Source organism: Leptonychotes weddellii, chromosome 3, assembly GCF_054177405.1.
Source record: "Leptonychotes weddellii isolate Sample4059 chromosome 3, ASM5417740v2, whole genome shotgun sequence".
Taxonomy (NCBI): domain Eukaryota; kingdom Metazoa; phylum Chordata; class Mammalia; order Carnivora; family Phocidae; genus Leptonychotes; species Leptonychotes weddellii.
The window spans coordinates 168,453,109-168,480,573 of record NC_138371.1 but is presented as its reverse complement, the minus strand read 5'-3'; the positions used below and the strand labels follow the sequence as shown (position 1 = coordinate 168,480,573).

Genomic DNA, 27,465 nt, shown 5'->3' with positions numbered 1-27,465 from the left:
GGTAAAAAGAAATACAATTGTCTAAAATGTTTTTGCACTCTGAAGAGAGAATTTGGAGCTTTCTTCCTTCATGTATCAAGGAAATACAGCACAGGCACTTCCATTCAAATCCAGGTGCTATCATTCATCACCTGTGACCTTCGGGCGAGTCACTGCATCTGTTTGCTCATCTCCAGTATGCAGGTAATAACAGTATCCACCTTAGAGTGTGGGTGTGAGTTTCAGATGGGGATCTGATGACACAAAAGCAGCATGTTTTATATTATTGTCTATTATTATTATTAAGCTTATAAGAAAGTGGCTGATTAAGAATAATGTAAGGAAATAAGTGAGGGTATGGCCATAAATTATAACTTGTGAGTCTTAATTTGATAGGAAAAGAAATAGCTTCTTACAGGTTTGTTTTAAGTACAATAATTTATTAAGAATCTCTTTAGCAGTAATTGAACGATGAGAGCTACCAAAGTCATTAGGATTCTGCATAATTTGAAAGCAGATAACTTTCTTTATAGATATTCAGGATGAATTAATAATAAATGGAAGATGATAGACATGGTTATAGACACTTTTCCCAGCATAAAAAGTCAATGTAACCATGACTCTGTATGGAGGTGACATAAAATATCACTTCAGGAAAAGGATGATAAAAACTTTTTTTAAAGCATTTTGTCAGATACCTCCTAGAACTTCTAAATGGCCTTTCTATTCTCAATAACATGAGTCAAAGGCCTCAAAGCCAGTATAAAAAAATGTGAAACAATCCATCCCTGAGGCAGCACCTGAGAGGAGAAAGCAGGATTTCCAAATCAATTTGTCATGATCCAATATGGATTAAGCAGTTTATTTGTTTTGACATTTCTCATTTGCTAAGTCCAGCATGCCAAAGTAATCTCCCAGTGACACACACATAGACCAGAACATTTATTACATTTATTATTATTTCTTTGGGGGATTTATAACCCCTTTTCCTCCAGAGAAGTCATTTGAAGGCAAAAATACTTTGAAACTGAGCCTGCAGGTGGTTTCACCTGGTAATAGTTTAATCTCGTCACTTTGCTCCTGCAATGGAAAACCTTGGAAAACCTTTAGCACCCTGGACAAAGTCAGAAAGACCTTCCAGATTTACGTAGTGAACACAACCCCCCAGGGGTAGACTTGAACATCCACCCCTGACAAAAAGTGATGGATAGTCATTTGTATCCTAGAACCTTCCGAGTCCAGCATATTTTAATCCTTTCCCATCCTTCTTCCCGTTTAACTGGCACAAGTAGAGACTTAGAGACTGTTTATAGGGTCTGTTGAATAGAGTTAGAACTACAGGAGAGAGAAGGGGTTAGTGAAATGATCACCTGATCTGGAGTCAGACCAATTGGTGTTCGGATCCCAGTTCTTCATTTATTGGCTATTTGACAGTAAGCAAGTTACATAGTCTCTTGGAGCTTCAGTTTCCTCATCTATAGAATAGTGATATGATACTTTTCTCATTAGATTACAATGGCATTGAAATCAAAGTCTATGAGTAAAATGGCGAGCACAGTGCCTGGACCCGGTACCTCAAGAAATGCTTGCCCTCTCCTTCTAGCACCCCTGACTCCCCTGGGCCCTCACGTTGTAAGTTTGACAAGGTGGGAAGTGGGAGAGGAGAGGGGAGATACAAAAAGAGGGACTGGACATCTTTCCAATGAGGTGCAGACTCACATTACTTAAAATGACTCCCAGGGGTCCCACTCCCCAAAAGGTTCTCTTCAGCCCACTTTAGGGAAGCTTGGAGAGAGATACAACAGGTCATAGAAGATGAGAGAAAGAAGAGGGAGAAATCAGAGCAAAATGACTAGATCAGTGTAGGGGCTTTGCCCTGAGACAGGATAGTGTATCTCCTAGCAAAAGAAGAATGCCAGAAGAAAACGGGCATGTCCAGTATCTCAAAGCCTGCTGTCCCAGGAGGGTTCTTCTTGGTGTGAACATCAGCTTACACAAACTATTGCCACTTTCACTTGTGTGTATTTATATTCTCTTTTGAACATTATGTGTGTTTATTATTTCTTGAACATACTGGTTTGGGCGCACTTTAGAATTGCCATGTATAGTTTTACCCTGAAAAGAATGGGCTACAACACCCAGCTGGAGTGCTTCTGTCTTAAAAAAGGGTGGTGGGAAGGGAACAGATTCAAAACCCAGCATTTCCAAGTCCCAAAAAGTCAGCGGAATGAATTAAGGACATACCCACGTAGAAAATGATCTCTACCTGGTAACCAGAGAGGGAAGTGTAACTGGGACTCTCCCAAACTGAGAACAACACCTCTCCCTCCCACACTCTGTGTTCCAAAAGCCAGCATTCTAGAAGGGTCTGTGTGCTCGGCACTGGGCTGAGCATTTTCCTGCACACAACCGTGTGTGGGCCCCCAGTGACACTCGGAGGGCATCGCTGAGATCAGGAAACCCAGCCCTGGAGGTAACAGGTCCGTGCTGTCACTGAGGCTTTTCTAGTTCTGAAACCCACACAAAATTTTAAGTAAACCGCCTCCATATCAGTCTGTATCCCGCAGGATGGACAGAAAAGACCCACAAGAGAACTAAGAAAGGAAATTCGAGAGGTAGCTATAAAATAGGGGACAAAGAGAGGGCTTCAGACCAAGGATTACAGTCATGAACTAAAAGCGATGCCTAAAAAGAGTGAGTCGGGGCTGAGGGGAAAAAGCAGAAGACGGACTCTAAATTTGGGATGAAGGTTGAGCTAGCCCACTTGGGTGGTGCAGGCTCTGTCGGAAGTGCAGCATGCGGTGGTGGATCTTTGAGGTGAATGATCACTAACATCCTCTGGTTCCCGGTGGCTACACAACTTAGCAGCCAGGAGAAGTGGTTCCTGCCAATGGCGGTGAACATGACACCTGCTGCCACCTGAACCCCTGATCTTGCTCCAACCACCGCACACGAAAATGGAGCCTCTGGTCCTAACTCTCCACGAGGAAGTCATGATTCAGGACTCCTAGCTACAAAAGTAAATAGGAAAGTGTGTGTCTGGCATTTTTCCTTCTACAGTGGGAGGCTGACTCTCCTCCACAAATACTCAGAAGATGGGGAATTCCCTAGGCATAGGCAGGGAACTCAAAGGAATAATAAAGCCCACTGAGGAATTGTGGGCTTTACTATGGCCTCTGAACACCTCACAGATGGTCCCAGAAGGCTCTCTTCACTGCATTCCAAAACTCCAGCAAGTTGCAAGATTCCAGGGCTTTCCTTGGAAAATATAAATTGCTTCCTAAGCCTATCTTGCCCCTAAGATTATCCATGTTGGATTTGATGAAATCTCAAATTCCCAGACCTACCACATTCTTCCCCAGAGTGGTTGGAAATGTCTCAAACCTTAGAGTTGTTTTGGAATGAACCATTCCTAAGGAAATTGCAGAACTAAATATATCTCAAGGTCATGCCACCATTCAAAACTGTGCCCCTAAATGGTCCCATGGGGCCATGTTGCTGCCCTACATCCCCCATCATAGACACTTTGCCCTATAGGATGACTGAAATCTTGAACATTCTCAATTCTGAGGATCCCAGTATATGGTGAGGCCCCTTTTATTTGTACCTACCTGGCCTCATTCCACAATATCTCTTAAATTTAAGTATAGTTATGTTTTAGCACCAAAAGAAACAATAGATTAAAAAACTATGTTGTGGTTAAAGAGTGAGTCATAATTAAGACTGCTTGGCTCTACCACTCACTAGATATATGATCTTGAGCAAACAGAACCTTTCTGAACCTTAGTTTGTTCGTCTGTAAATTAGGGATGCTAACAGTTTCTGCCTCATAAGGTTTTTTGAGAGGATTAACAATACTACATAATGATGCATTTAAAACTACCTAAAATGGTTTCTGACATATTCAATGCGTTGACAATCCTCTTATCAAAATTGAGGCTTAAGAAGATTAAGTAACTCATCCAAGATTATACAGCTATTTATGTGGAGGAGTGACTTTTTCTAAATTAATTCCAAAGAATTGGCTAAAGACTCTGATGAGCTATGGAAAAATAAGTGAAAACCTAGAGCAGAGGATATAATGGACAACAAATCAAGAGATCCAAACCCCAGTTTCTACATCTCTAAAATGGGTAGATTGAGCTTGATTTCCAGGTTAAGACGGCATTTGTGTAGCAATTCCTGGTCTTCTCCAAATTTCCCTCATTGAAAAAATTATAAAGAAATGGGAAAATTTTTAATGTGCAATACTTCCAGGAAATTAAGGCTAATAGCAAATCATTTGTGGATTTGGGAGGAACTTCTAATATATAGAAAATGGTCAAGAAGTTAAAAATAAAGCTACCTTATGACCCAATAATTACACTACCAGGTATTTACCCCAAAGATACAAATGTAGTGACCCGAGGGGGCACCTGCACCCCAATGTTTATAGCAGCAATGTCCACAATAGCCAAACTGTGGAAAGAGCCAAGATGTCCATTGACAGATGAATGGATAAAGAAGATATATATATATATATATATATATATATATATACACACACACACACACACACAATGGAATATTAGCCATCAGAAAGAATGAATACTTACCATTTACATTGATGTGGGTGGAACTGGAGGGTATTATGGTGAGTGAAATAACTCAATCAGAGAAAGACAATTATCATATAGTTTCACTCACATGTGGAATATGAGAAGCAGAGCAGAAGACCCTAGGGGAAGGGAGGGAAAACAGAATGGGAAGTCATCAGAGAGGGAAAAAAACCATGAGACTCTTAACCACAGGAAACAAACTGAGGGTTGCTGGGGGGTGGATGGGATAACTGGGTGATGAGCATTAAGGAGGGCATGTGATATGATGAGCACTGGGTGTTATACACAACTGATAATTTGTTGAACACCACATCTGAAACTAATGATGTACTATAAGTTGGCTAACTAAATTTAAATTTAAAAAAAAGAAAAGAAAATGGATAGAGATAGACTCATCAACAAAACTGCTGGCCTCTGTATGTGTTGTTCTCTAAAGTAGAACATTATGTCATGCCTAGACAATGGTAGGAAAATGCCAAACCTTATACCCACTATCTCACTGCCTGCTTGGAGTTAGAGGATCTGCAAAATCATAAATAAATAAACAGATAAATAAATAAATAAGTGCATCCATTCCCACCCACCTTGCCTCACCCTACCATGCACACAACCTATTTTTATAAAAGTTATATCCCCCCATGTGGACCACCATACCATCATATCCTCCACACACATATAAGCATACTCATTTAACAGACCAAAAGACCTAGAATTTCAAAAACCTAATGACTAAGAAGACAGTATCATTTTGGGAAATAAATGAAGACCGTCAGATGAGAACAGGCAAAGGCTACTTACTTAGAGCTTGCTATAGCGAGAGAGGGAGCCACCATCACTTGGGTTTGGCAGAGACTCAAAGGCAAGCAGAGGATGAGAGAGCTTGACAGAGTTCAAAGGGCAGGTTCCAGGGGTGCCCTGATTGGAGGCTGCTGGCCTGAGGAAGCTGGAGGCAGGCTAACTAGAACTGGGGTGACGGATGTGATTGGCTAGGGTGCACATTTGGCTTTCTCTGATTGGTCCCAAGTTGGAAATGAGTTAAAAAATTAAGGAAGCCATCAGTTATTAATTAAGCCCTGGCCATTTGGGGCCAATTGTTACAAAGGCCATTTATTGTATGGTTGCTAGAGATAGTGGTGGAACTTCTGTTAGGTTTGACTTACAGCTAGAATGCTGGCTTCCTGGACTGGATACTCTGGATAATGGGTTGCTTTCTTGGGCTGGTTGCTACAGATCTCCTTTTATATATGGTCTGGCCATTTTCTTTTTCTATATTCAACCTCCCAAATTTATTACATTTTGGGATGTGCACATAAAGGCAGAGACAGGGAAACTCTGGCTTCCAAATATGACAGAAATTCTAATTTTTCATATAAATGTTTCTGATTAGAAAAGAACCATGGACAGCCACAGGTGATCTGGGGATAGAGTTTCTCAATCCTGCAGGCAAAGCACTTAAGCTGCAGGGAAGGAGAAAATCTCATCCTAGTCTAGGAGAATTTTACTGGATAATTTCTGTTTTCAAGATACCAGACCCTGGTTTTGGTCTGAGATAGGTTTTCAACAAGGCACCTAAGTGGACCCTGAGCACAGTTAAAGGAAGACTTTGTATTCTATCTGTGGGCAAAAACTAAAACTAGACCTATGCCTCCTAATCTAGATGAAGACACAATAAATCCTCATTTTCCTTATGAATGATTATTCTATGGCCTAAAGTCTTAAAGACTTCAGAGAATCGTATCTCTGAAAACGATTTGCTTTAATTAAAGGAAGAATTTTTAGAAAAATGTTTTCCTTGTTCTCAGAGATAAGCAAGAAATCATAGACTCCACTGAAAAAATAATGATATAGAATAGGCTGCCCTAAAAAGAGACCAAGGTAAGACAAGAAGACAAAGGCTGCGATTTAATCTGAGATAAGAAAAGTTGTAAACCCTCCCTAAAACCACAAGGGCAGAATTAAAATCCAAAGGCAGCCATCTTTAAAAAGAAGAATCTATACATATTTAGCTCCTACTTAAGGAAACTGAAGTTACCTAGAATGCAAAGGAAAAGATAAAAAGATTAGGAGTAGATGATACAATGGAGGGAAAGTGGCAAAGGGAGCAAAAGAAACTAAAATATATATATTTTTTTAGAAATTGAAGAGAAATTCCCTGAGCTGAAAAAAATAAATAAATAATAACTACCTCTGTAGATCAAAAGGATTCACCTCATTCCAGGAAGAGAATATAAAACTTGACAAAATTGTTAAATTTCAAAGGTCAAGAACAAAATTCCTGGTTTTCAGCAAGAGAAGAGATACCATATTAGCCTCATATGTCTCCTCCATCAGACTAGATTCCAGGAGAAAATGGATCTAGGTCTGACTCTTGGTTTCAGTTCAGGTCATGATCTCAGGCTTCTGAGATCAAGCCCCATGTCGTGCTCTGCACAGTGTCTTCTTGGGATTCTCTCTTTCCTTTTCCCTCTGCCCCTCCCCGCACTCGCACACCCTCTCTCTGAAATAAATAAATCTTTAAAAAAAAAAATCAATAGAAATTTGGCAAATTGATCTTAAACCTGGCCAAAAAAATCTATCCCATAGTTTAAAAGGCAGAAGTTATAGAAGCCAGATTTTCTGATTATTAAACTATATTATAAATTAATTTGTTCATGTAATACAAAAAATTCCTTGAATATTAAAAAACTATTCACGGGGCGCCTGGGTGGCTCAGTCGTTAAGCATCTGCCTTCGGCTCAGGTCGTGATCCCAGGACCCTGGGATCGAGCCCCACATCGGGCTCCCTGCTCCGCGGGGAAGCCTGCTTCTCCCTCTCCTACTCCCCCTGCTTGTGTTCCCTCTCTCGCTATGTCTCTCTCTGTCAAATAAATAAATAAAATCTTTAAAAAAAAAAAAAAAAAACCTATTCAAATATTTAACAGACAAAAAAGAGAGAAAAACACTGTAAAATAAAATTATGAGAACACCACAAAATACTTAATAGCTTAGAATGTTACATTTTTTAAATGAAGAAATTAATATAACAAGTAGTTATAATACATTTGTGTATTATAAAAAAGAATTTAAAAATAATTGCAGGAAAATTTTATATTAATATATATTAATACAGAGATTGCTTCCTAGGGAATAAATTAAATAACAGAAATACCAAATTAAGAAAAAAAATCAAAATTAGTAAAGAAAAAGTTAAAATAACTTTTAATATGGAATACTTTGTATCACTTCATGTTAACTATTTGATATATTTCAAAGAAAGGAACATTGCCCTGGAGCAATATGAAATAGTCAAAATCAATTAAAAGGAAATAGAAAACAAAAATATATCTATAAACAAAGAATGCATGGGGAAAAGACCACTTCCAAATACATCTCTGGGCACATGGCAAATTATTTCAAACTTTAACATCCTAGACCATTCTACATATTTATATGCCCTTTCAACATCTAGGAAAAAAAATAAGATGAGCAACTTATGAATCCACTACAATCCTAATCATCAAAGTTTGATAATGAAAAAAACAGAAACTAGAGATCATTCTCATATATTTCTGTACGTATATATGGAAGTCCTAACTGAAATACTAGCAAATTTCTAATCCACTATAATCAAGAACAAATGCCTGGATGCTTTAATAAAGGTTTTAGCATTGAAATTATGTTAACTCAAATGCGGGAAACCTTGTGGTTGCCTCGATTTGGGGTTAAAAAAATATTTAATAAAGTTTAGCCATTTTTCTTGATGGAAAATGCAGGAAAATCAAGATGTCTTGATGCACATTATAAGCTTTAAACAATCTAGGAATTAAAAACATGAGACACAGCAACAATTTCATACCGAAAGCCACTGCCATTATTAAGTCAATGAGAGTCAACCTCATTAAAGGAAGGGTATAATCATCACTCTTTTTTAGCATTGTTCTGGATGCTACTCTGAATTTAAAAAAAGATGGCAATAATTAGGAAGAAAGAATAATGTCACTATTAATGACAAATGTGGCTGTATATCTAGAAAATCTACATAAATAAGCTGAAAAACCTCTCCTAATTCATTACGAAGTTCAGCAAAGTGGATACACGTAAGAGAAATACAAAAAAAATCAATAGTTTTTTTCAATATAGCAGTAATAACCTTGCAGTAAAATTTGTAGTTTTTTTTTAAGATTTATTTATTTATTTTGGAGAGAGAGACAGAAAGAGGTGGGGGAGGGGCAGAGGGAGAGGGAGAAAGAATGTCAAACGCGGTGTTTTCTATGGTGTTTTCTTCTTTATACTTCTCTGCTTCTCCAAATTTTTGTAATATGATACAATAATATAAGTATTACTTTTAATTAATCTTAAATAGAATGAGAGTTTGAAATAGATCATCTCTAATGGACTTCCAGTTATGAGTGATTTTATTGTCATAACAACATCACCATTCAAGTTCCCACAATTATTGTCTAAGTACAGGGGAGCCATATGCACCTAAACCATTTTTAAGGCTACTGATGGCCTACCATGAATTTTAAAGCTCTGTATCCTTAGTCAAGCTTGATGGTATATTTTTTACTTTTCTTGTTTCAGTAAAGTTGGATATGAAAAAAATTGTCCAGCTTATTCTAAAACTATATTAAGATGTAAAGAATGGGAATCATTGATTGCTTAGACCATATCTGAAAATTCTACAAATTATTTAGACTCTTCAATGAGGAAAGCAAGCCTTACAAATGATCTTTAACAAACAAGTTTGAAATACCTGTGAAGGAAAGTTTCTGCATATAGCCTGAAAATGCAGGTAATGTATAATGATGAGTTGAGAAAGACCCGTATCGTTTGAGTTTAAAAAAAGAGGGGAGAGGGTAGTGTCTGTGACTTTGCTTAGACCTGAGAGAGACTTCTATCATCTGGATTTAAAAAGGAGAGAAAAGTGCTAAGATGTTGTCATCCATTCAATTGTTCAGGTGAAGCAAATCCACCAGATAGTTACTCATCAATTCACATCTACTACTGCAGAACATGATCATTGATTTTGCCTCTTTTGAAAAACAAATAAATCAGTCTGTTGTCATTATTTATAGTCTTCAATTACACAGGGAAATAAATTTTTTTAAAAGATTTTATTTATTTATTTGACACAGAGAGAGAGAGAGACAGAGAGAGAGGGAACACAAGCAGGGCGAGTGGGAGAGGGAAAAGCAGGCTTCCTGCTGAGCAGGGAGCCCGATGCGGGGCTCAATCTCAGGACCCTGGGATCATGACCTGAGCTGAAGGCAGACGCTTAATGACTGAGCCACCCAGGCGCCCCGGGATATAAAATTTTAAGAGGGAAAGTATGCAGAGGATCTGAGTGGCAGTCCAACTAAATTGTGGCCCCCAAACAGGGCTTTCAAATATATATGACTTACATAATCGACTCAATGTATTTTGTTCTCTGTGCCTGGGTAGACACAGGCAAGAAAATCTTCCCTTCCCTTCAGTAAAATAAAACTGAAGGTGCTGTTAATGAGTCTGCATTTCATCAAGCCTATTACCCTTATCTCTTCCTTATTTGAGGGTTTAAAACTGAGATTTCTTCATTTTCACGAGTTCACTATTCTTTAGGAATCTAAAGGGAATACCTTCAAAATTTGCTTACCCAGTCTCAGTAAAGGCAAGATTGCTTTGGGGAGAATGTTTCTTAGAATAGAAACTCCATTATTTCCCTCTATTGTCAAGATCATCCTTTACTACAGAGACAAATTCCCAATCTAATTAATCGTTACTCTGACTTTTAGTACCTAAAAATTAGAAGAATTTTGCAGTTTCCTGTGTATTTGTAACACTTGAGCTAGACGTAGCTAGTGAATTCAGTGAAATAGTTTCTGCTACTAACTATTCTCTGTGATAAACTGTTTATGTCAGCCGCAGGTTTGAGTCAGTCAAAATACTGTGAATCGGGCGCCTGGGTGGCTCAGTTGGTTAAGCGGCTGCCTTCGGCTCAGGTCATGATCCCAGGGTCCTGGGATCGAGTCCCGCATCGGGCTCCCTGCTCAGCAGAAGGCCTGCTTCTCCCTCTCTCTCTCTGCCTTTCTCTCTACCTACTTGTGCTCTCTATCTCCCTGTCAAATAAATAAATAAAATCTTTAAAAAAAAAAAAAAAAAGAATTTAATTAATCACTTTAAGTTTCAAGAATCAATCCATAGTAAAATCCTTTTTTTTTTTCTTCCACCATATGCAGTCTACCCATTTACCTTATTCTGTGTAAATCAGGAAGTCTGCAGTGTATCTTAAATCATACTATTTTGTTCGGGTCTTCATGTCAACAGATACTTTGAAAGCATTATCCTGTCTTCAACTTCCTTTCTCCGAACTGTGAAATCTTTCAATTTCTTATATAACCTATTCTTCTTAACTCTTAATGCATTTTTTGTTCATGTTGAACACTGTTGATTCCAACCTCTTTCTAAACTCTGAGACTAACATTTTCTCTAATACATTAATTCATCGAGTGTTTCTATACTAATTGAGCATATGACAGGTACCGAGTCCCATGGTGGCTGGTGGGGTGAGTAGGCAAATAGCTTGAATAACTACCCAAATGGTATGAAAGACCACATTCCCTCTCTCTCACTGGTAGTACCTCCATACCCAGGTCACAGCCATTTGATTTCTGTGCAGTGACAGTGAGTGACTGGTTTTGACCTGATTATGCACTATCATTTGACTAATCCAGCCATATAGTGGCTAGGTAATTTCAATATCCTTTAGCTGAGTTTGATGTTGGTCCCTACATATGTACTTTTCGTTTCAAGACACGGTTCTTAATTTATCAAAGCCACTGTGCAGTCGATGTCACAGACCAAAATCTCAGTGTTTACGCCCATTTAGGAACTCGCATGCTGGATCTAGTTTGAAAAATAATTTCTGTTAGTCTTCAGGACTAACCCATTCGATTAGTAATTTTATTCTTGAGACACACTGTGCTTAGAACCCATATGACAGGTGTGGGCCTTGAGGAAGTGGTATCTGAGGCCTTGGGGAAGCAATTTCACCTACTTGAGATAGCAGGTTTTATCACTTCTTTTGCCTCTTGGTTTTGCCAACCTTGATTAGAACTCATCGAAATGGAAAGAGGAAATATTAAAACAACTAGAGAAGCCAAAATATAGTTTAAACAGACCGGAGACTGGATGAAGGTTCGATACTCAGAAAAAGTATCAACAGCATCAAATGGGCTTTCTTAGTCCCTAATATTTTCAGAATGCAGTTAGAGACTTAGTCAGACCCTCTGTTTACTATGATTCTCTGCTAATCAACAGTGACACATCCAGCTATAATTCAGAATGGGCAATGAATTTAGTTTGAGTTTAATGAGACAGAAAAGACAAAATAACAGTGGCTGAAGCAAGAAGTAATTCACTGTCTCAAAGTATACAAAGTATGATGGCTCCACAATCCGTGGGATCTCGGCTATTCTCGCCACATGGCAGAGACCCTGTGGATCAAGATGTTTGCCTCAGCTCTAGCAACGTGTCCAGAAGGAAGGAGCCAGAAGGGAAGAGGAAAGGGCAGAAGTGTATTCTCCCTCCCTTTAAGGATCCTTACTGGAAGATGTCTATACCCCTCTGTTCAAGCACTTTGGCTAGAATTTAATTATATGGCCATACAGCTGTGAAAGAGATTAGGGAATTTCATCTTTATCCTGGGAAATTATGTTCCCAGCTAGCATTTGGAAGCTCTATGATTAAAGAAGAAGGTAGAATGGATATTGAGGAAAAACTATCATTATGTGCCGAGAACTAATTATTTTTGTTAAATAATGATTTGAATCATTTAATGACACATGAAATCTGACCACCTTTTTTCTACTTATGCTCTCAGTACAGCTTTCCCTCCATAAAGTCTGATTGATTCATTTGCCCTAAAAAGCAGTTATAGCAAACCGTGATTGTAGAAGAGATACCACCAAGCACATTATCTACATTATCACGGATAACACAAGTCTGTATTCAGATAAATTAGACCAAATAATCTATGCACAGAATTTCACATAGAAAAATAAAATACAGGGCGCCTGGGTGGCTCAGTTGTTTAAGAGACTGCCTTCGGCTCAGGTCATGATCCTGGAGTCCCGGGATCAAGTCCCGCATCAGGCTCCCTGCTCAGCGGGGAGTCTGCCTCTCCCTCTGACTCTCTCCCTCTCATGCTCTCTCTCTATCACTATCTCTCTCAATAAATAAATAAAAATCTTTAAAAAAAAAGAAAAAGAAAATACATATTAAAGGTCATGAAAATTGATTCCTTAAATCTAAGTAATGTTTTGATAAACACATGAAAATGTGCATCTCTTCCCTGACTGCACTTTAGCATCACCTGGGGAGTTTGTCTTGTTGTTGTTACTATTTGCTTCATTATCTTCTAATAATTCCAATGCCCAGCACACACTTATTAAGACTAATTAATCCAGAATCTGAAGGGTGTAGAAAAGGGAAGTGGGGCCCAGGTCTCTGTAACTTTGAAAAGCACTCTCTCACACTTAAGACTCCATCCATTGTAACTGCTAATGAAGTCTTAGAATATAAGCATTAAACAGGGCAACACCAATGCTTTTAATTGTACTCAAGAGTATAGTGCAATTAAGAAAATCTGTGATGTGATTGATCTCTCTGTATATGGAAGATTTTGCACTAAATACAGTCACTAAGGTGAATTAAACACATTTCTGACTTTCCTTTGAAACCCAACATCTTTTTTTTTCCCTTCCAAGTTAATTACACAAAGCAACTGCAACGATGTAACACACAGTAACAAAATACAGTTTAAGTGCAGAAGGAGGCGAGACTAAAGCGCTCAACAGGATAGAAAATGTAAGATTTGACTGAGATCTTTTAATGTCTTCACAAAACTGTTTCGATGCTACCTGTTGGTACCTGCTTCTCCTTCAGCTAGTCAGTCTTTTTGGTTGTCCCAGCATTCCTAAGTGGAGGGGACAGGGCAGAAGGACAAAGCCTTTCCCCTAAAAAATAATATAGGGGCAAAGCTCTATGACCAGGCATGAAAACACTTGGGTTCCAAGCTTAGACCTGTCCCTATTACCAATATGACTTCTAATAGCTCATTTCTCCCTAAAGCAAGGTGTCCTCATCCGTGAAACATAGGCATTTGACCAGGGGTGTCCAGGTCCCCTTCTACCTCCAGAATCCAAAGTTTCTACCCAGCAGTCATCCTACTTGGAGAGAAAATTACTAATTCAGATTTCCTGTCCAAATAATTGCATCAGCACTCCCTGACCAAGGTCGTACCAGAATAGCAGCAATGACTAGAGGGCAAATCCTCAATCTGAGCCTCTCCCAGGTCCTCCTGACAATTCAAATACATTAAGATCAGGGCACATGGTTAGAGTGTACTCAGAGTTTATGCCCATAATATAGAAAACACTTGGCATGAGTTCCTCCTTTTGTGGTCTCCAGGGAGGACCACTGCTTAAAGCTTTTGAGACTTTCTAAGAGGTATTTATAGGTTATGGAATATATAGCTTTCCAATGGTCCAAAGAACACAGCCAACTTCAGAATGGGTGGTAGAAGGGCTGAGGTTGTAAGGGGCTAGATCCCATAAAAATTCAGATACTGAGGCTCAATATGAAAACATGGACTGGAAAACGAGGAGGCTCCTGGGTACAAGACAAGCCTGGAATGTGTCTTATTCCCAGAATGAAGAACCACAGATATGGCTAGGGCAATGCACCATGCAGCCTCAAAGATGGAGTCAAGATACAGAGGGTCTTGTACCAAATTACAGGCAACCTGTTAAGGAATCGGAGTGAGAAATGGCATAAGGTTAATGAGAAAAACACTGAGAGTCTAGGGAAGCATATATCAGAAACCAGAACACCAAAACTACCCAAAGGCAGGACCAGATGAAAGAAAGATTGAGCATTAGGCTCAGGAGGGGATTAAGTTAAGATGGATATCTTAGGCAGATTGTACACCAGTATCCCTCCCATTGCTTCCTAAAGAATCCCAGTTTTGTTCAGGGCAGGAATCTGTGCTGCTGAAAATAGTCTCACAGCCTTCCTTGCATGAGTAGGGGGTGCAGGGGATGGGAACAGGGTCACGAGATAGTTCTGGCCCCGTGTGAGGGAGGCAGAAACCCCCGAAGACGCCATCCCTTCCCCAATAAGGACAGATAGAGTCTCTGAAGGAGGCACGCTGCTGGCTCTCCCTCTTCCCCCAGCCTGAAGCATGAATATGAAGCTGAAACTGGAGCCTCTGTCTTACAACCACGAGGTGATGAGAGGGAAGACAAAAACCATAAGGTAAGAATGGGAGGAAAATGACGGGAGGAGGCTAAGACAGGGGACATCACAGAACCACCAGACCATCCTGGACTCATGCATGCTACAAGGGGAAGGAAAATGCTATTTGATGAAGCCGAATTACAGGCAAACTACAACATTCAATAAGCCCAACAGCTCATTAATTACAGTTTAATAATATTCATGACTCCGAAGTGCCGAGGAATCAAACGCATGAAAACCAGTATAATAGAGCATATCCTGCTCTTCCAACATCTGCTCGTCGGAACCAACTAAACATCTGTTGATAAGGTAATCTCCCTTGAGATTAAAAAGAAAGCTAAAACGTCTTCAAGGAGCCAGATGAACTCAGAACTCCAAGACTCATGGGACCAAATGCTTTGCATGCTCCTACCAAAGGGGGGTGGGGGGCGTGCTTTTGCCATTTCTATAAACAATGCAGGAAAGAGAGAAAGGAACTAAAATTAGAATCATGCCAGAACGCTGACATTTGAGATGATATTAAAACTACAAACTGGCACTTATAAGTGACGAGAAATTCACAGGAGACAGCACATCTGCCTCATGTAGCTGATTAAAGTTTGAAAGGCAGCATTAAGACTCAGCAGTTACAGATAATGCCTGAAGAATTCCAGATTAGTTGAAGAGAGACAAATAGGAAAACACTACTTTTCTGGTTCAGGAAGAGGTATTGAGGCCTGAACACCTGGCTGCTGGCATAAATAAACTCCCTCGGGGCTGCATTGTATTTGTTGCTTGAAGTGGGTAGCATTTGACTTCGGGATGAGCTAGCCAGAGCACATGAACTATGCAGCTAACAAAGATGAAAATCACTCCATGGAAGGAAACTTGAATTTTAATTGTGACTGTACTAGGTAGGTGAAATCATAGCAACACACTTGTCTTTGGAAAAAGGGGCAGCGTGTTGTAAAAATGAGACAGACCTGGATTGGAAATCCAACTTTCCTCAAAGCTAGCGGTGTAGGGGTGTAGGTCTAACCCGTTCACCGTCCCGCAGAACACTGGGCTCTCATTAAAAGGGCATCACCACAACTCCTAGGCAGGGGCTCGGGAAGACTAAATGAGACAGCATCTGCAAAGCGCTTGGCACTTTGGTAGTTAGTAGAATTGTGGCATGATTATCGGCAATCTCTACAATGCGACTACTACTTCCTTCATGAGGAGAATATGGCTTCAAGATTAAATTCTATGATAAACGATAGTTAGTCCACTAAAAGGGGCCTTCTGACCCTACGTCTGAAAAGTACAAATCACCTCGGCATGGGAAGATCCTGGCTTGCTCCAAGCCACTGGCTAGTTGGTAAAGACAAAGGTCTGCTAGCCCAGGAGGGTGCACTGCCCTTGATCCAGGGGGTGAACCCCCGCTCAAAGGAGCACCAAAGAGTATATGTCCCCAGACCGGGAGTCACCTGGGGCAGAGGTAATAAGGAGTGAGCCAGGATGGGACAAACCCATGGTGTGATGCAGAGTCAGGGTCCAGGAAGAAGAAGGCGTGGTTGGTCTGGCGCATGTGGGTTCTAAACACCACAGATATCAGAACAACCATGAGCACTGTCTGCACAAAGATCTGGAGAGGGAAGAGGCACAGTACAAGCCCACGAAGTCATACCAATAACGGTTCCATTACTGAGCGCCCACCCTGAGCCCGTCAAGTTATACTCACTCTCTCATTGAACCCTGACAATCAAACTATGAGCTAGACCTCATTCTCTCCACTCTGTATAAAGAAACATGTGTCCGAAGAAGCTCGGCAAAAGGTCATGCAAAGTGAGCAAAGATGAATCTTTCCTGTCCTGAGTTTCCCTTCCCCTTTCTCTTTTTTTTTTTTTTAAAGATTTTATTTATTTATTTTAGAGACAGAGCACAAGAGGGGGGAGCGGGAGAGGGAGAAGCAGACTCCCTGCTGAGCAGGGAGCCCGATGCGGGACTCGATCCTGGCACTCCAGGATCATGACCTGAGCCGAAGGCAGTTGCTTAACCAACTGAGCCACCCAGGCGCCCCTCCCTTCCCCTTTCAACTTCACAAGGAACCTGCTGCTTTCAGGCTGGTTCCTGGCTACTTAGGGTATCTTTACAGTGGCAGATAACTTGGGTCCTTCTTTTTTTTTTTTTTTTTAAAGATTTTATTTATTTATTTAACAGAGAGGGAACACAAGCAGGGGGAGTGGGAGAGGGAGAAGCAGGCTCCCCGCAGAGCAGGGAGCCCGATGCGGGACTCGATCCCAGGACCCTGGGATCATGACCTGAGCCGAAGGCAGACGCTTAACCGACTGAGCCACCCAGGCACCCTGGGTCCTTCTATCTTGCTGTCTTGGGTCCCATTCATTCTCCAAACCTTTTCTGATTCCAATTTCCTAAACATAACGTGCCTATGTCCTGCCTGGTTCTCTCATGACAAAGGCAATCTGATAACTGGATAATCTGATAAATATGGTGGTACTAACGTAAGCAAAGGTCATACTGTTCATTTCCTACTGTAGATAAAAATATAAAGGTTCTCCAAGAGTATTTTCAGCACCCTGGAAGTCCCCAAGAACTTTCAGCGGTCCATATGACCAACCACTTTTATAATAATGCTGAGATACTGTTTGCCTTTCTCACTGTTCATTATTCTCCTTGAAGTGATTAACCTATTGAGCTCATTTTCAAGAAGATATCTGCCAAATACCCAAGTCTAAATAAGCCATAGTTTGTCCACCATTTTTTCAAGTCCACCAAAAAAAAAAAAATCTCACAATTCAAACAACAGCACAAGGTCTTTTCCTGGGGATGACCATCAAATTTTGGTCCATAGCAAAAGTCAATATATGTACTTGTCCTTTCATTACTCAGGAATAGTTTTAAAAACATGTTTACCAAAGGGTAGAGATTTAATATAAAATATGATTTTTGCTATTTCATCCTGAACCTGTTTAAGTGAAGCTAACTTTTGTTTCTTTGCTTCTGCTGCGTGGGATGGGAAAGAGCGCCGCGACTGTTGATCCAGTTTGCGGTCATGGCCATGATTCACAGGCAGGCACCGGCACTTTTAGTCACTGCTGGTTTTGTACCATTAATGCAAGTGCCCACACAGGGGAAAAGGCCGATTTGTTGCCACTAATAAAATTTGACCTATCAAGAAAAAAATAGAAATTTAAAAATCTCATATTGTCAATGTGAACTTTTCAAAACTTAGTTGTTGTTGTTGTTGTTGTTTTTTAATACTGGACCATTTTTTAAAAATATTTTATTTATTTATTTGTCAGAGACAGAGAGCACAAGCAGGGGTTGCTGCAGGCAGAGGGAGAAGCAAGCTCCTTGCTGAGCAGGGAGCCCAATGCTGGACTCCATCCCAGGACCCCGGGATCATAACCTGAGCCAAAGGCAGACACTTAACTAACTGAGCCACCCAGGTGTCTCTAAAACTTAGTTTTTTTCTGATAAAATTAGCAGTGATATTAACAAGTGTGATTTTTTGATGTACTAAAAATTTGATAATTGGAAGATCTTCATAACTCTATGAATTAATATTTTCCAAATTATCATGAATGGGATTATAAAATCATGCATGAGTAAAAGATCTAGTCAAAGTGCAAGACCATTGGATATTAGAGTAATAGATTACAAAAAGCTCATTGATGGGTTTTTATATTCCACATTGCAATTAACCTTTTAAAAACCACCACCTGGGGTGCCTGGGTGGCTCAGTTGGTTGAGCGACTGCCTTCGGCTCAGGTCATGGTCCCGGGGTCCTGGGATCGAGTCCCGCATCGGGCTCCCTGCTCTGCGGGGAGCCTTCTTCTCCCTCTCCCACTCCCCCTGCTTGTGTTCCCTCTCTCGCTGTGTCTCTCTCTGTCAAATAAATAAATAAAATCTTTAAAAAATAAAAAATAAATAAAAAAAAATAAAAACCACCACCTGTCTCACTTGTCAAATTCTGGTGTAGTATCAAAGAAGTATACCCACAATTATCTATGATTGAAACACCCTTTCCCCCCTCAATTTTCCAACTACATATCTGTGTGAGGCTCGATATTATTCAGATACTTCAACCAAAACAGCATATTACAAGAAATTGAAGAATCAAACATGAGACTCAGCTGTCTTCAATCAAACGAGACAAAGAGATTTACAAAAATGTGAAGCAGTCACTTTTCTCACCAAAATTTTGTTTTAGAAAATATGTTTATTTTTAATTAAAATGTTATTCATATTAACATGCAATACATTTATTATGGATACTTAAAATTAATTAATAAATAAGTGTGTTTAAATTTTCTCCGTTTTAATTCCTAATGCAGTACATATCAACAGATAGAGCCCACATAAACTAAAGTTCTTTGGGGTCCTTAAGAATTTTAAGAATGTAGAAAGGACCCAAGATGAAAAAGTCTGAGAGCTGCTGCCCTAAGTCAAAAAAATTCTAAGTACTCAAAAAAGTAGTATTTGGGAAAATAGGTCTTTTTGTACCTTCCACAAATTATTCAAGTGCTAGGCAAATAATAACCCCCAAAGACGACCAAGTCTTATTTCCTGGAACCTGGGAATATGTTACTTTATGTGGCATAAGGGGAATGAGGTTGTAGATGGAATTAAGATTGCTTATCAACTGACTTCAACATAGGAAGATTATCCTGGATTATGCAGATGGAAGAGCAAGGCAGGAAGGTCAGTGTCGAGGTGAGGTAACATGAGGACAACTCTACCAGCCATTGCTGGCTTCGGAGACTGGAAGGAGCCACAATCCAAGGAATGCTGCAGCCTCTAGAAGCTGAAAACTTCAAGAGAATATATCCTGCCCTGGAGCCTCCAGAAGGGAACACAAGCTTGCCAACACCATGACTTTAACCCAGTGATACCCATGTCAGACTTCCATCTTCCTGAAGGTAAGATAATACATTTGCATTGTTTTAAAACCCTGACAACTTTGAATTTTACCAAAGTCCCGTCATCCTGAAAAACAGCCAATGTTGAAAAACTCGTACTGCCATTTTGTGCTCTGGGAAACAGCAAAGAATCCCCTCTTCCCTGAGTGACTTAGATACGACACAAGGATACCCCTCTTGCTTGCCTGAGACAAGGCCAGACGCGGACCCTCCAAATCCCTGTTCTTGGCCTCATACGTGATTGAGTGAACTGTTGGGCCACATTGACAATTAGAGCAAAATCCACATTTACCAAACATCAGTTAAGTTTCTCTCCCTCCTCCATGTCCCTGAACTTTGACCCAGCCTCAACCAGAGCCCCTCCTTAATGTCCTCTCTTAAGAATAGGCCAACCTCAGGGTAAAACCCTCTCTGACCTATTGTCCTGTCACCCCACTGCACACACCCAGCTCAACCGATAGCCTTATTCACGCTTTCTTATAAAAGAGAAGCCTTCTGCTGCCTGAACTTGGAGATCCTTACAGATCTCAGGGACAGAATGTTTTCCCTATTGCAATAGTCACTCCACCTCTCTTGCAATAATCCTTTCGAATAGAGTGCCTCCTTACCAAAGTCCACATTTGTTCCTCATTTGACCTCATTAAGTGTGCGGTCACTTGTTATAGCAGCAAGAGGAAACTAACACATCCGTCTAGTTCCACTAACAGCAGCTTACTAACGAGAGCCATCTTGGGAGAATGAACAAAGCAGGAGCAGGAGAAAATGACCTCATTTTCCTCTCCGCCGTATTTCCCATTGCATTGCAAGTAGGGCAGTGCTCAGAGCAAAGGTGGTGACAATTTGGGATCGAAGGAGGTCACCAAGAGGAGGATCTTTGATCAATCAAATCAATGATCCTTCCATCCAGACTTGCAGGCGGCATAGCAGGAAGTCTCCAAGAACAGTCCTAAGTTCCTCAGTGGCCCAGAGTCCAGAGGATCATCACTATGGGGACTCTAGTCCAAACAACAGGGGTGCAGTTGGCCTCTTAGGATGACCCCCTTCTCACACACGTCTGTATGTGAGAACTCTTATCCCATTTCAAAATCAAAAAAGTACAAGTTGCAGAATTCAGGCAAATCATACCATTCCCCAGGGTAAAAAATGAAAAGAGAATCTTCTCTCAATCATTACACTGTGGAACCCTTGAGAGGTACCCCCAAACCTCATGATGGGTATGTTTACAAGGATGTTCTTTCAACAAAAAGGACTTTGTTTTCCTGTGTGCATTATTTTGAGCATTAGGAGATACAAGAGGCATTATACTGATCACTGCTGACATTTTGAAATTGCAAAATGAAACCGTTTCGTTCTTAAGAAAGATATCTTTAGGGGTGCCTGGGTGGCTCAGTCGTTAAGCATCTGCCTTCGGCTCAGGTCAGGATCCCAGAGTCCTGGGATCAAGCCCCGCATCGGGCTCCCTGCTCGGTGGGAAGCCTGCTTCTGCCTCTCCCACTCCCCCTGCTTGTGTTCCCTCTCTCACTGTGTCTCTCTCTGTCAAATAAATAAATAAAATATTAAAAAAAAAAAAAAAGATATCTTTACCTCCTAAAAGTCACCCTGCTGAACCAGACGTTTGATAATATTGGGTGCTATTTTAATGTCTTAAGTTCTCATTCTTTTACTTGAAGACTTAAACGTGATGAGCCCTAGCAGCAGAGAGAGCCTGGCAGGTGAACATGTCACACATGTTCGCTTCACATGCAGGCACACTTCCTGGAGTCGTATCACTCCAACCACAGACTGCCGTTCAACTCCCCCTCCCTAAACCCAGAGTTTACAAACTTTTTTTTTTTTTTTAAAGATTTTATTTATTTATTTGAGAGAGAGAGAATGAGAGACAGAGAGCATGAGAGGGAAGAGGGCAGAGGGAGAAGCAGACCCCCTGCTGAGCAGGGAGCCTGATGTGGAACTCGATCCCGGGACTCCAGGATCATGACCTGAGCCGAAGGCAGTCGCGTAACCAACTGAGCCACCCAGGCGCCCCAGAGTTTACAAACTTTTATCTACCCAGAATACTCACTACCATGTAAGGAATCCCCGCTGTGCTAGAGACAACCACCAAACGTCCACCTGAGCTCAGTCCCCATCCTTTCCACACAGTAGGTAGAATCTGAGATTTCTGACTTATCATCCTATAAAACTCAGAGCAGACAATTTAGGATATCTCATAAAATAAAAAGGTTTTCAATGGGGAGGCCTACCCACAGCTGCACTCCTGGCCACGTTTTATTACTATTTCGGAGCCCAGAAGCCTGGTTTGCATTTCCCCTGCAGCTTGAAATCTGCAAGAGGCCTTTCCCAGCTGAGTGGCCTGCAGCAGGGGCTATGGCCCCTCTCCAAGGAGCACAGAGGACGACACACATGCTGTGTCCAACTAGCCACCTGGCAAAACTGTGAATTGCCCCCATATGAAGGTTGCAGGTTATGGAGGGGAGTCAAAACAGCAAAAGAGAAAAAAGAAACAGCGGTTGTGCTTAAAACGAACTCAACATGTGCATGGACCATCTCCCATCCCTGGTCTACCTTCGATTCCTGTGTATGCAAAGCATTCCCAACCTGAGCTCCCCAAGAGGGTTTTGAGAGAAAGATGGTTTCCTGTTACTAGATGCAAAATTGTGCGGGGGGTGAGCAGAGGTGGAAACAGCTTTTATCAGATTCTCAATAAAAGGTTAAAACCCACCTAGGTAAGTTTAAAATTCAATTGAGTCAGAAACATCCTCTTTAAACTCTCCAGCACAGCTCAAACTATTAAAGGTAATCTCTCTCATATCTGTGTTTTAACTTCAGTTGTAACCAAAAGGAAGTTTCTCTTTCTTTTTTATTTTTTTCCTGTCTCTAAGAAAAGAAAATTAAGAGGAAGAAAGGGAAAAGCAAAGAAGAAGAAGAGAGGGAAAAAAACAGAACTTGGAGTAGAAGACAAATTAACTTCTAGATAAAGAGAAAAGGTAAAGGTTATTCTTTTATGAAAAATAAGGATCAAGAAAGAAATTGCTACTGTCTGAGGATTTGAGAGCTAAAGGGATCACTTATGGGGCGCTGGCTGGCTCAGTCAGAGGAGCATTCAACTCTCAATCTCGGGGTTGTGAGTTTGACCCCTACGCTGGGTGTTGAGATCACTTTTTTAAAAAAAAATATTTTATTTGCTTGACACAGAGAGAGATAGCGAGAGCAGGAACACAAGCAAGGGGAGTGGGAGAGGGAGAAGCAGGCTTCCCACCAAGCAGGGAGCCTAATGTGGGACTCGATCCCAGGACCCTGGGATCTTGACCTGAGCCGAAGGCAGATGCTTAATGACTGAGCCACCCAGGCGCCCGAGATCACTTTAAAAAGTTAAAAATATATATATTCAGATGTCTTTGGGGCACCTGGGTGGCTCAGTCTGTTAAGATTCTGACTCCTGGAAGCCTCTGACTCTTGATTTTGGGTCAGGTCATGATCTCAGGGTCATGAGACAGAGTCCCATGTGGGGCTCTTTGCTCAGCACGGAGTCTGCTTGTCCCTCTCCCTCCCCCTCTGCCCCTCTCCCCACTCAAGCTCACTCTCTCATGCTCAGTCTCTCTCTCAAATAAATAAATAATCTTTTTTAAAAAATAAAATAAAGGGATCCCTTATTCCAACACTCTCTTTTAATAAGTGAAAATAATCAGTGATTTATCAGATCATCCAGCTAAACTTTTGCCTGAATACCTCCCCCTTCCATCCCCAAACCAGCGGGCTGTGATGAATCATCCCAAAAACATCATCTTCTGGGTCACCAACAGGCTTTTTACCTAAGATATTTCCCTCTGGGTTTGCCTTTAAAGATATTACGAAGGCACAAAAGCATGCAGTGACAACGGGACCAACACTGAGCAAATTCAAGCGCAGATTTTTAAAATTCTATTTCATATTTATTTGGCTTTAATACTTTTCTACTTATCACTATGCCCTAAGAATTAAAAGAACTGGAATCAGTAAACATTTTTGCATTTGCTGAACGGTTGATTCCATTGTTTCATGCACTTCTTTGTGCCTGTGTGCATCTTATTGTTTAAAAAGATGTTTCTCAAGAGCACTAAAAGATCTGGTCAGAACATACTGGGGCATCAGGGCACGGTTCACGGATCCTCAGGTCCTCCACTGTGACCCCTGCACACTTGTCTCCAGCATTAGCCTTCGCCAGCTCACCTGCGGTGATCACAAGGAATGTTGACTGGTCAGGCGTCTACACACTGTGGGCAGTAGGCTCACTCCTTCCTGGCTTTGACCCTGTCTGTGACCCTCTCTCCAGAATGCCCCTCCTCTATGTCACCTCTATGGAAGAAAGCATTTCTAAGTTTATTCTTTCCCTCTGATAATAGTTCAGAGGCTTCATGTTCATGATGAAAAACCTACCCTTATCTTCTACCAGGGTAAGAATATTCTACCATTCTTAGAGGAACTCCCTTAATGGTAGATCACATCTATGCCTAATGAAGGTTTAACAATTTGATATTTTTAAAGTTAAATTCAAGTTAACAGAGGCCTGAAGATATTAGGTTTGGGGAGGGGAAGTACAAGAGAGAAAGGGAGAAAATTAAATATGAGAGCAAGAAAAATAGAAAAGATAATCAAATTTTACAGTAGGAGATTTCGTTCTATTTCTTTGTCTCAAAGTGAAGACTAAGGAGAATTTCCCTTTATTCTGTAGAAAATCCGCAGCTGGCCCAGGAGGCCAGGCACGTATTCGGTTCCCACCTCCAGACTCCATTTAGAGCATTCTCCTATTTTTAAAAATGGATTTCTATAAAATGTTTCATAATGTGGACTGGTTTCTTTGGGGTCTGCCTCTGCTCTGTAGCTGCATAAAAAAAGACATTAATAACTTCTCCGTTAATGGGTTTTTCAGAGTCTCAAAAGACTCACCTTGTACATTATAACTTCCTCCCACTTAGCCCCCTGGCTAAATCTTGATTGCCCTTGTAAGACATCTTTAGGACATACTGCTGAAGTTAAAGATTGTCCTTAGGAGAAATAAGTTCTCCTGTGATGCACAACGCGCACACTCACCAACCGGCCGAGCCCAAGCCCCTTCATTTCGTGTGTCATCCGACCTTCGTCCCATGACACGCTCTGCTCTGGGAGGGCCGACCCTGCCTGGGAAATGACGAGTTTCAACTACAGAGGCCACAGAGGCTCTCTCCCAGACCTGAGGGGGCACTTTGGACCAGTTAGTTCACATCCCTGTCCTTTGCCAGGACACTCCAGTTAGCTCACCTGACCACTGTTTCACAAGGTGGCAGGGGTGTGCATGGGAGAAATGGGAGAGAAGCCCAGATGTATTGTACGTGTCCCACAGCGGTGCCTCTGCACACATCCACACGCACGGGAATACCCAGACACTCAGGAACGTGTGTATGATGTGTGTGTAATGTGTGTGTGTATATGTATGTGTTTATGTGTGTGTGCATGTGTGTATATGTGTGTGTATATATGTAGGTGTTTATGTGTGTATATATCTGTGTATGTGTGTATATATCTGTGTATGTGTGTGTATATATGTGCATATATGTGTATGTGTATATATGTGTGTATAAATGTGTGTGTATATGTGTGTATATGCATGCATATGTGTGCATGTGTATGTGTGTGTGCATATATGTGTATGTGTATATGTGTGTATATATCTATGTGTGTATATATGTGTGATATGTGTGCATATGCATGTGTATATATGTATGTGTGTTTATGTGTACATATGTATGTGTATATGTGTGTATATGCATGTATATGTGTGTGTATATGATGAGTATGAGGATATATATGCTATTTATATATCTATAGCATATAGTTATATAAAGATAGCAAAGGTAGAATCTTTTTTTAGTAGCTTTTTTTTTTAAGATTTTATTTATTTATTTGACAGAGCGAGAGAGAACACAAGTAGGCAGAACGGCAGGCAGAGGGAGAGGGAGAAGCAGGCTCCCTGCTGAGACTCGATCCCAGGACCCTGAGATCATGACCTGAGCCGAAGGTAGACGCTTAACTGACTGAGCCACCCAGGTGCCCCACAAAGGTAGAATCTTGCAGTGGATCTCATATTTTGCTCCATAGGGACTAACAGCCCAGGATGTAAATCACGAGAGGGCAGGAACTCTGCTGGCTCATGTTTTCACCGCTTCTAGTATTAAATTTTAGCCCTTTTCTGGTTCCAACAGGAATGGTGCCTGCATCTCTCTAAATGTCTGTCCTTGGGGCTAATAACTGCTTTGGTTCAACAAGTAAAACCCGAATTCAGATGTGACAAGATGTGGCTCTTCTTGTTGAAGCGGGAGTTCCTTACTTTACATAAGTTACAGACAGCTTTAAAAATAAAAAAAAAATCTTTCAAACGTACTCCGTAGGTACATACACACACACGTTTGCATGCGATTTTTGGAATACCATGGACGCCTAAGCTAACTTAAAGTCTCTATTCCTGAAAACACTTTCAAAAGCAGTTCGCCTCATCGCCTCCTATTTTCTCCCTTTTGTCTCCAGGCGGTCAGCTCTCTGCTTTGCTGGGGTCTAGACTGTCTTCAGTGCCCAGAGAACACTCCCTGCCTTCGTCACTACCGAAGCTACCAGGTGACCGCCGTGGTGGTGTCTCAGCCCTCGGCCCCTCAACAAATGACAGTCGAACAAAGCAGCACTGGGTTTAGACAGATGACAAAGCTTTGGTGGCACTGCAAACAGATTCAAAGCCAACGGCCGTCTCACGCCACTCACCACTCCGTCAGGGGACTGTCAGGGGCCACCTGCGCATCCCTCGCGTCCCAGGACGCCTGGCCAACTGGTGCTCAGAGGAGGTGACATGTATCAACAGCATCAGTCTCCACAGGCCTCCACATGCTCCACCAGACGTTCAGACACAGAGCAGGACGAAGAAGAGATATGCTGCAAATGAAGGGCAGATAATGAAACGTTGCTTCCAAAATTCGGATTCTTGGTCGTGATGCGGTATCACATGGTGGCTCAAAGCATGGGCCTTGGGCTGCAGCAGACCTCCCCTAATACCCACTTGTCCACTAGTTACCGAGCCACCCTCACCCTCGGTTTCTCCTTATAGGCACTGACAGGTATAATAATATCTACATATTATGATATATCTATATATATTATTATAGCTATTGGACGGGGGAGGATCTCCATTTTACAGAGAGAGAAAGGGAGAAGGGGAGAGCTCTCTGGTGTCTCGTCTTATAAGGACAACAATCACATCAGATCAGAGCCCCACCCTCATGACTTCACTGACCCTTAATTACTTCCTAAAGGCCCCATCTCCAGGTACAGTCACATTAGGGGTTAGGGCTTCAACATATGAATTTGGAGTGAAGAGGGGCACAATGCTGCCCATAGAACGAGGTAATAGATTTTATGTATTCTGAGCAACTTGGGATAAAGATCTCAAAACTATGGATATTACATCTGATTTTGAAATTTTATAAACTTTGAGCTGAGGAAAAAAATTTGAGAAAAAAAAATCCCATATAAAAAATATTTCTTCTCCTTTAGGTTCAGAGGGAGCCAGACTAAGCATGGAAATTCTTCAATATTTGAACCTGCTGTGTGAGAATATTTGTACAAGTTGAGCCAGATGTAGGGCACAAGGAACACTCCAGCAAGCACACAGAGAGCACGGCCAGTGAAGAAGGTGGCTCTCCCCCACACCAGGCTTGCTGGGCTCA

General features: G+C 41.1%; 1 long non-coding RNA gene across 1 annotated transcript in view; it reads right to left on the bottom strand.

Moving 5' to 3' along the window:
- Window positions 1-401: 401 nt before the first annotated feature.
- Window positions 402-27,465, bottom strand: part of LOC145720708 (uncharacterized) — a 45,407-nt gene continuing 18,343 nt past the window's right edge. Inside the window, exons 3-5 of the long non-coding RNA XR_014143901.1 lie at window positions 26,507-26,674; window positions 4,575-4,696; window positions 402-1,454 (exon numbers count right to left, since the gene is read on the bottom strand). This is a non-coding gene — a long non-coding RNA (uncharacterized LOC145720708). The remainder of the gene's footprint in view (window positions 1,455-4,574; window positions 4,697-26,506; window positions 26,675-27,465) is intronic.